General features: G+C 62.3%; 1 protein-coding gene across 1 annotated transcript in view; it reads left to right on the top strand.

Moving 5' to 3' along the window:
* The first annotated feature begins 337 nt into the window (after positions 1-337).
* Positions 338-6,000, top strand: part of Ajap1 (adherens junctions associated protein 1) — a 66,038-nt gene continuing 60,375 nt past the window's right edge. The window contains exon 1 of the mRNA XM_048783749.1: positions 338-804. The gene's annotated coding sequence lies outside the window, so the exon portion shown is untranslated. The remainder of the gene's footprint in view (positions 805-6,000) is intronic.

The following is a 6,000-nucleotide window of genomic DNA, read 5'->3' as shown; positions in this document are numbered from 1 at the left end:
CTCAGTGCTGAGCGACAAGACTGTCCCCAGGGCCAGCCTCAGTGAGGCACAGAACTCTGTCCACTAGGAGGGCATCACCCCGGGACCCGAGGCCGGGAGGCGTCCTGCGTCCCTGCGGGAGGACTTCTGTGACTAGCTGGGTCCTCCGGGCACCGCTCTCTTTCTGCGTATTTTTGAGAGGCGTCCTTGCAGAGAGGCGCGGCTACTATTTGGGTGTGTTCATTTTCTCTGCTGGGGGAGAGTAGCAGCCGCTTTTCCTGAGAGGACCTCAGGAGCCGCTCCCGCGAGGCGCAGGCTCCGTGCCGGGCGAGGCTCCATCCGTCCCTGGGCTGTATTTTTGCTCCTCACCGTCTCTCCCTCCACCCTCGGTCCTGGGTTTGCTTTCTTGCAGTTAAATATGCATCCTTGCGGTGGCTCTTGGGTCTTTGCGCGATGGCTCAGAACCTTCCGCTGAGCGTCCTCCTGGCCAGACAGCCCTGGCCAGGGGACCCAGGCTCTGGGAGGGGCCGGGTCTCATGGTGCCCAGCTCTCCCCCAGTGCCCCCAGGGAGCCTCAGACACCCTCGTGCTGGGCTCCCCCCGGAGCTGCTGCGTGGGCCTTCCTGGGACAAGGGTCCTGCATCTGCTGAACAGGGCCCTCCCCTCCCCAGGGTCCCCGGGAAGCCCCAGACCAGAACTCTGAGGGGTTGTGCAGAACCCACGTCGACTCAGGAGGGCTCCGAGATTCCTGTTCCAAGCTGACTTCCCGGAGCGAAGTACCCATCAGCAGGGACGGTCCAGCCCTGATCCAAGCCTGTCGCTTAGGGTAAGATGGAGAAGGGACAGGGCCCGACCCTGGGATGGGCCAGCTTGTGCAGGGGCCGGTCCTGGACCTTTGTCCTCACTGCCGGGAGCCCAGGAGGCGTGGTCCAGGGTTCCTGGCGGGGAGGCCCACGGGGAGCTGGGCAGCTGCCCCAAGAGCACAGACGCGAGAGGAGAGGATGTGGGAGGTGCAGCAGGCCCGGAGACCCGCACGAGGAGCTGGTGGCCTGCCCGCTGACCGCCGTGGCATTCCGTAGGGGCCATGGTGGGGTCACCGTGGCGGGGGCTCAGCTAGACACAGAAGCCGACTCCCGACTTGGGCCTCAGAACATTGCCACCCACTGTCCTGCCCACCCACAGCTTGTCACCACTTCACTCCTCCGGAATGCTTGCGGGCACGTTGCCCAGGCAACCAGAACGCCAGCGCGTTGCTATCCTTCCTGTCCTTCGAGCCCCTGCGAAGGCTGTGGAGCAGCCTCCGGCCCAGCACCCTGCAGGCTCCCTGCTCCAGCACCCAGGAAAGGGAGGGGCTCCTCCACATGTGCGGCTCCTCAGAAGGGCTCCACAGGGTCCCGCGGGCTCTCTTATAAAGAGCCAGGCTGCATTGTCCCCAAGACACCCTGCCACCAGGGCACAGGCATTGAGGCTGCCTTTCAGGTGGGGAAACAGAGGCACAGAGTGGTCACAGGAGCACCCGAGCTCACACAGCTGGTAGTCTTCAGCGCCAAGATGCCAAGACCCCCACGCCACGTGGCTTTAGAGCTGGGTCATCTGTGGGCCTCCCTCCTCTTGAGGGTGAGATGACCATTGTGGCCTGGTCAGGCATGAGAGGGACAGGAGACGTCCTGCAACAGATTCCGCAGCCTTGGCCCTGGGGACGTTTGGGGTGGGAGAAGTCTCTGAGGTAGGGCTTTCTGCTCTGCAGGGGTTCCCTGCACTCCTGGCTTGCACCACAGAATGCCACAGACCCCCGGACAGTGACAACCGTGTCTGCAGATGTTTCGGCATGTGCTATGGAGGGTCAGAGGCATTCCTAGGCGAGAACCAGCGGTGTGTCCACATGGTCCACGTAGGCACAGGACACCCTGCATTATGGCCTGCACGAGGCTCTGGGGTAGTTTGCTGAGGCCTGCTGTGCCACAGGATGGGGGTGGCCCCTGGGTGCTGTGCACACCCTGGGCACCAACTGCCCAGGAGTGGTTCACTTCCAGGTTAAGGTTTTGGTTTTGGTTTCTCTAGTAGGTCCCTCGTCCTGCAGGTAGAGGTGCCTGGGATCTAGCTCCTGAGCACAGAGACCTTAGGGTTCCTGAGTCCTGGACTCCGGGCCCAGATCTGAGGCCACCATGCTGTGGTCTCAGCCAGGCCGTCCATCTGTGGGTCTCACAGGGGCCTCCTCTGGCTCTGAGGGTTTGGCCTGCAGCTGTTTCCCGGCTCGTGCTCGGCAGAATGTGGCGGCTTCACGTGCAGAACTAAGAGCCTGTGCCTGGCCCACGGCGCCCCGAGTGTGGCTGTGGAGCCCTTGGCCGAGGCTCACAAGCCCCCTGGGAGCAGGGCCCCAGGGTGAGGAGCTCGTCTTGGAGCAGGCCGGATGGGACCCTGTCCTTGTCCCTTTCAGCTGGAACATCCTGTGACTGCCAGGGGAGGTGACAAGCCACGGCAGCACACCCTCCCCACAGGTGCTGGCTCAGCTGCTGGAGTCGGGGGAGGCCCGTGCTGCCTCAGTGTGTGCCCCATCCCTGCCCCATGACCCCTGGCTCTGAGCTACCTCTGGAGCAGGGGAAGTCCTGGGCCTTGACCTTGGAGCAGGACTGGGCCCAGCCATCACGGGGGTGGGCGCTGAGATGACCCCAGGACTCGGGGTGAGGAGGGGGAAGAAGGCAGACCCTCGGGAGGGGCCTCGGAAGGCCTCTTGCCACTCCGGAGCTTCCCATCTGCGGCCACAGTGTCACCCTGTGCCGCTGCCTCCCCGGGAGTCACACATGGCGTGCGCGTCTGGCGTGTGGGGCTGCTGTGGCTCCTCCTGGAAGGGAGGGATGTTTTCAATCATGTTAAATGGGAGGCAGAGAGGCGCAGCGCTGACGGGACATCGGAATGACGTCAGGATGAATCAGGGCTCAGGGAGGAGCAGCCACACGCTGCCTCCTGAGGAAAGTGCGTTCCCCTCTGAGCCAGCTGCAGGGCGGCGTCCCTGAGCAGGGCAGGGAGGTCGCTGCCCGGGCCCCCGTGGGCGGCCACCTGCACCCTCCTGGACCGGCAGCCTGGGGGAAAGGAAGGTGCTGGGGAGATGGCATCCTGCTCTCGGGCACAGAAGTTCTGGGGACTGGGCAACGTGGGCTCTAGGGAGAGGTTAGGGGTGGTGGGTCCACTTCCCACCAATCACCGAGGCCTCGCTTCCCCTCAGGCACAGATTCTCGTCCTCCTGGAACACACCTCTCTCAGAGGTCAGCATGGAGGGAAGAGGCCGGGAGGACCCAGCTCCCCACCCAGACACTGGAGCTTGTTGGCTCATGGCGCTGGGGTCAGTCCATGGTGGACGGGCCTGTGGCAGGACATCATGGTGAGAGCATGGGGTGGAGCAAGACCACTCAGGTCATGGCCGGGAAGGAAAAGAGAGAGGAAGAGACTGGGGTCCAGCAGTCCCCCTCAGGCACACCCCCCGTGACCCAAAGACCTCCCACCAGGCCCCACCTCTTAAGGGTCCCACCCGCTCCTAGCAGCACCAAGCTGGGGCTCAGCCTCTCCCACGTGGGCCTCTGGGGTCATTAAGGTTCCAACCGTAGGAAGGCCCGCCTACCTTGAAGCTTCACTCTCCCAAAGGTTAGCATTGGGCATGGTGGCCACTGTTCCCTGGACATCAATAGTCACTTCTTCCTCCAGCCCCTGGACTGCATCCTACACCCCTTTCCGTCTCGTCTTTGCAGAGAGCACAGTCCACTGCCACCTCCAGGAGAAGGGCTCTGCACGGGCCTCGCCCCTCCCAGGCCTCCGCCACTTCCCTGGCCAAGTCCTGGTCAGTGAGGTGCCCTGGGGCTTGGGCTTCTCCTTGCTGACTCCCTGGGGACTTCCCAAGGCACAGGAACCTGCTGTGGGGACAGTCAGTTCCCACCCTGCCCTCCTGCCTGGCCTGGCTCTCAGTGGGGAATCGTGAAGAGGCAGGAAACCCCTGTGTGCACTGTGCCAGGGGCCTGTCCCCAAGATGAGAGCCAGGGGTGCTTTCCAGAGGTGCCCACAGAGTGACCTCCAGAGTGGTGGTCAAAGTGGCCTCAACAGGAAGGGGCCTGTAGTGGGCAGATGCCCTGCATGGGAAGGGGTACGGAGGGTGCCTCCCCCGTGGCCACCTGCCAAGCCCGTCACCCCAGTCTGATGTGGGAAAAGTGCTAGGTGAACCCCAAGAGGGCCAGGCAGGGAGCAGCTCCCCAGGACTCCACAGTCACCAAGATCCAACTGCAGAAAAGTCTGAGGAACTGTCATGGCCGAGAGCATCCCAAGGAGCCCCAAGACAGAGGTGACGTGTCCTGGGTGGGGACCTGGGCCAGGCACAGGATGTGTGGTGGACTAGCAAGATCTGGGCAAGCTGTGTGGTTGAGCACGCGGCCAGCTGTCCTGATGTTGGCCCCTGAGCTGTGACAGGTACACAGGGACCCAGATGACCCACAGTGGGACTGGGAGCTGAGTCCCAGCAACTCTGTGCACTCTTCTTATTTTTGTGTAAAAATTATTCTAAGATGAAAAATTTGTTTAGCAAGCTCCATGAAATGGGTGGGGGGCAGTCCAGATGCGTTGGGTACAGGGTCCTGGGGACTGCGTCGTAGGACCAGCAAGTTTCCCAGGTGAGTCCTGTGCACCAGGTGAGGGTCCTCCTTGCCAGACGTGGGGACTCCACAGAGGAAGACGGACTGACCAACACTTGTCTGTGCTGCGCACCGAGTCCTTGAGCGCACCTTGGGTTGTTCCTAGCTCTGCCCTGAGAACTGTCGATCCCAGGCACCTGATCTTCTTAGAAGGGAAGGAGAGCAGACACCTGTTGTAGCTGTCCCCTGGGCAGGACCAGCACACTGGGGGTGGCGGAGTGAAGCAGAAAGCCCAGGCTTGGCTGATTCCCCAACACACAGCTCTGACCTCACAGGGGCTCAGGGCCAGGGCGTGGAGACGCAGGGGAGTGGGAATCCACAGAGAACTGGGTGGACCGGCCACCTGCTGCAGGGCTCTGAGGTCTCGTCCCACCTTGCAGATTCTGAGGTGGCCCCTGTCTGCACAACCCCAGGGCTCGCCCAGGCTGGGTCCTCCCTGCCCTGGTGCCCCAGCATGCGAGGGACCAGCAGCCTCCAGAAGGCCCATGCTCGCTGCTAGCCACAGGTCTCCGTAAGGTGTGACCCTGGGTGAAGAGCTGACCTTGTCTCCCTTGCTTGACAGTGATGTTCTTCTGTGAATAGAATGTACGGAGGCAGCAAATGGAATCTCAGTTCTCTGGGTCTTCTGAAACGATTCTTGGGGAAAGGAAATTTCAGTAAGAATTTAAAGGGAAGGAGAGAAGGGCTGTGGCACACTGGGAAGTACGGGGAGACGGGCAGCTCCCCCTGGGCACGGGGTGCTTGCCGGTGTCATTCTTCATTAGAAAAGTGTCCATCAGAGGCTGCCAGGCGAGCCCACCCTGGCCGGGCCCTGCAGGGCGTGGCCTGGTGCTGCCCTTGAGCAGAGACGGGGTCTTGCTCCTTCCTGGTGTCCCAGTGAGCACTGCGGGAAGGAACCTGCAGGTCCAGGCTGCCCGTGGTGGCAGGGTCTGCAGGTCAGGGTCCAGGGTCGGCACGTGCCCACCTTGGCCCCTCAGCACCCTTGCACACACCCCTCCTCTGCCCGTTGCCTTTCTTGGTATTGAGTTTTGATGGACATGTGTCACGTGGACCCTAGGAAGCAGTCAGGCCAGCCGTCTGAGGATGCTCTTAGGGCTATGCAGCCACCGCATCAATCCCAGTAGCTCCCGTCCTCCCCACCCTCAGCCACAGCCTACTTCCTGTCTGGATTTGCCTGTTCTGAACGTTCTGCACGGAGCAACCAGCCGATGCGCAGCAATGTGACTTGCTGGGTTCACCGAGGGCAGTATTTTCAGGGTCCATCCTTGTCCCTGGCCAAGTCTTCCTGCCCTAACCATGGCTGAACAATGTTCTGTTGTGCCTAGCTGTGCGCTTGGATGGGCGCTGGG

This window comes from Marmota marmota, unplaced genomic scaffold (assembly GCF_001458135.2).
Source record: "Marmota marmota marmota unplaced genomic scaffold, marMar, whole genome shotgun sequence".
In the NCBI taxonomy this organism is placed as follows: domain Eukaryota; kingdom Metazoa; phylum Chordata; class Mammalia; order Rodentia; family Sciuridae; genus Marmota; species Marmota marmota.
This window is presented reverse-complemented; position numbering and strand designations above follow the sequence as displayed.